Below are 4066 nucleotides of genomic sequence, written 5' to 3' on the forward strand. Positions count from 1 at the left end.
AGGCATCAGCAACGTTATTCCAAATTACAACCCATTTCAGTTCTTGTTCCACCTCAGCTATGTCTCTCCCCCAAGCCAAGCAAGTTTAATTTGTCATATATATAAGCCACTATTCATCTGGAGCACACTGTATCCAACTTAAAATAGGATGTTCTTGTAAGGCTGATTCCCACTGAACTTTATAGGCTTAACAAACTGACCCTAAAAGAGAATGTTTGTCAATATTGTATGGAACTTAAGGATTGTGCTTGCCCCATTAATATCTTGTTGTAATACCTTTATCTTCCCAGGCTTTGTTAGTAAAAGGTTTCCCCTGTTGCAGATTCAACTTATTACTAAAAAATGACGAAGCGAGACTCTTGATTCAAATTAGACGTTCTTTAGTGAATAAAAAAAAAAGGAAACATACATTTAGCGTGCGCTACACGAGAGGCACAGCATGGCTGCCTAGCAACAACAACAATGATGTCATCACGTCGCGTCCACACTTTTTCCTAGAGCATCCTGGGTACTGAAGTCCATTACATCTAAGTCTAAATCAAATGAACTGAAAAAATGCAGTCCCTTATTAAACTACATTCTAACTGTTTATGAATATTAACAGTAACTTATATTTTAATTTATTAATCCTTACAAATAATATATTCCCTCAAAATAAATTCTCAACATCCTCCCCCCCGATAAACTATAGTTTATCTAAATTTCCAAAGGATGGATAGGTCTCCGCAGAACAGTCCCTGAACTTGTGCGAACTGCACATGACCTCACGAGGCCATCACGACCTGGAAACAGTTCCTCAATTCTTCCTAGCCTCCAGCTCTGCCTTGGTGTGTTATCCTCTCCGATGAGCGCAACATCCCCCACCTTCAGCAGAGAAGGCTGTGGGGTGTCACAGCGATGTGCTGACTTCAAATCCAGCAAATATTCTCTCCGCCATCTGTTCCAGAAGTTGGTCATAAGTCTCTGTCTGTATCGCCACCTACGTGTCATCTCCTCCTTGCTTCCTGTTGGATGGTTAATGTCAGCTGGAAATGGCTTAGGGGGCAGGGAGGTCAGTCTCTGACCCACCAGGAAGTGTGCAGGTGACAGTGGCTGTGGCTCATCCACATCATTGTGCACGTAAGTAAGTGGCCTTGAGTTTATTATGGCCTCAGCTTCAGTTAGAATGGTACACATTTCTTCAAAGTTGAGTTTAGCTCTGCCAAGCACCTTTCTGAGAATAATTTTGACTGACCTTACAAGCCTTTCCCAGAATCCGCCCCACCAGGCTGCTCTTTCAGCGATGAACCGCCAGGTGATGCCCTTCTCTGAGAAGAACTCCTGTAGCTGAGGGTCTTTGATGCCTTTCCAGAGCTCCTTCAAATCCTGATCAGCTCTCTTGAAAGTCTTGGCGTTATCTGAGTAGATCACCTTGCATAATCCTCTTCTTGAGATGAATCTTAGCTATCTGAGCTAGCAGAAAATTCTCAGTGGATAGATCTGAGACCAGCTCTAAGTGCACTGCTCTGGTTACAGCACAAGTGAACAGTGCTATGTATGACTTTGTCATGGAGCTCTGTGACTTCACATAGAGTGGCCCTGTGAAGTCTACACCTGTGATCTCAAATGGTGGTGACTCTGTTATTTTGTCCCTTGGCAGTGGTGCAGTAGTCTGTTGTCCCGCCCTTGCCTTGAATTTTTTACAAAGTACACATCTTGACACAACTCTCTTGACTACCTGCCGTGCCCTCAAAATCCAATATTTCTCTCTAGTTCGCACTAAAGTGTCTCGTACCCCTGCATGCATTATGTTCTCATGTTGATACTGCACCAACATTTCTGTATATCTGTGGTCGTTGGGCAGAATCCATGGGTGCTTTTCTCTGTAAGAAAGGTCAGAATGCTGGAGCCTTCCTCCCACACTGAGCAACTCATCTTCATCCAGAAATGGTTTTAGCTCTCTTATTCTGGAGTCAGTGTCGGGGCATTTTCCTGCCTTCAGCAGATCAATTTCTGAGCTGAAACGTTGGATCTGAATCACCTTTATCCAATGCTTCCCTGCTTCATTCAGCTCTTCTGCTGTCAGTTCACCCCTTAATTTTGTGCTTGAGCGGGTGTTGGTAATAAACCTCTTCACCCAGGCCGTCACTCTGAGCACTGTTTTTAGTTTACTGTACTTCTCTAGACATAACACAGGTTTTAAGAAATCTGTGTCTTGATTAACAACCTGTACAGCAATCTGGTATTTTGATCTGAGTTCAGAGTTTGCCTCGTCTTCTTGAACATCGTCCTGATTGCTTTCCAACTGATCAGGTGACATCAGAACACAAGGTCCATTCCACCACAATACGCTCTGCTTTAGCTCCTGCACTGTTAGGCCTCTGGTGGGAAGGTCAGCTGGGTTCATTTTCCCTTTGCAGTGGGACCATGACTGTGGGTCAGTTAAGGACTGGATGTCCGTCACTCTGTTTGCGACAAACTGTTTCCACTTGTGAGCAGAACTGTGAATCCAGTGTAGCACTATCATTGAGTCTGTCCATAGTCTGAGCTGTGTCTTGTCTAGTTGCAGTGCTTTCATGAGGGTGCTCCCCAGCCTGGCCGCTATTACAGCTTCTATCAGCTCCAGACGTGGCAGTGTCATCTTTTGAGTGGAGCCACTCTGGACTTGGATGCAACCAAGCTTATGGTCACTTCTCCATCCTTTGTTTCTCCCTGCAGATAAGCAACTGCAACTGTAAGCCCTTTCACTTGAGTCACAGAATACATGTTTTTTAAATCATGACCATTCTGATGCATGTGTGTTTTGTACCACCGTGGGATTGACAGCTGGTGCAATTGAGGGAGCCCTCTCTCCCACATCTCCTGGAACAAGCACTTTATTCTGATGGTGAAGGGGGTCAAGAATCCCAGAGGGTCAAAAATGCGAGCAGAAGACTGCAGAACACTTTGTTTTGTATTCTGTCTTTCTTTCAGAATATCAAGCAGCCTGCTGAGGTCGAACACAAAATCATCAGTGACTGGTCTCCACACCAAGCCCAAAACCTTCAGCACTGACCCGCATGTTTCTGGTTGTGCAGTGCAATCCATCAAGCTTTCCTGCCATTTTTCTTTGAGCTCAGGAGAGTTTGTCATCCATTTACATAACTCCATGCCTGCGGCAGACATAATGTTCTTAGCTGTAGTTGTCACTGCATGGGCCTCTGTCACCTCACTTGCACTTGAAATAAAGTCATCCACATACAAGGAGGAGCTAATGATTTCCACCACTTGTGGGTGTTCTAACTCAATTGTCTCAAATGCTTCCTTATGGTAGCTGCCAGTAGGAATGGGCTTGATGAAGCTCCAAACACCACTCTTGTCATTCTGAGTATGCGCAGCTTCTCATCCTTGTCCTCTGTGGGTGGGCCTGTGAACCACAGAAATCTTACAGCATCCCGGTCTCTTTGTGAGAGTGAGATCTGCAGAAATGCTTTCTTGATGTCTGCCATGTATGCAATTTCATGTAGTCTGAACTTGATCAAAACACTCAACAGATCTGGATTCAGGTTAGGACCTGTTAAGAGACAATCATTTAGGGAGGGACTTCCATCTTCGTGGGATGAAGCATCAAACACAACCCGCAGTTTTGTTGTCACTTTGTCCTCCCTCAGTACAGCGTGATGAGGTAAGTAATATGTCTCACTGCTTGGTGGTGATGTATGCTCCATTGGCACATCCTCAGCCATTCCTTGTTTTAAGTAGTCCTCCACTACTTCATTGTATCTGCTGTAGAGCGTGACATCCTTCCTTAGTTTCCCTTTCAAGCTCTCCAGCCTCCTTTTTGCAATGCGATAATTGTCTCGAAGTGGAGGATGGTTCTGTCGCCATGGCATCTCCACTTGGTAACGCCCATCCTTGAATATGGAGGTTTCCTCAAACCGCTGCAATGCTTCTGCATCCTCTGGGCTCTCAGACTTCTCACTTGTGATGCCCAGAGACTCAAGCTCCCAGAATGCATGCAGCTGTTTGTCAAGCTGCACATTCTCACTGAGCTGAAGGTGCATACATGTTGTCTCTGTCATGCTGGACACTGCTACTGGGCCCTGTA

The sequence above is a fragment of the Lutjanus erythropterus genome, unplaced genomic scaffold (assembly GCF_056507025.1).
Source record: "Lutjanus erythropterus isolate fLutEry1 unplaced genomic scaffold, fLutEry1.hap2 Scaffold_158, whole genome shotgun sequence".
Taxonomy (NCBI): Eukaryota; Metazoa; Chordata; class Actinopteri; order Lutjaniformes; family Lutjanidae; genus Lutjanus; species Lutjanus erythropterus.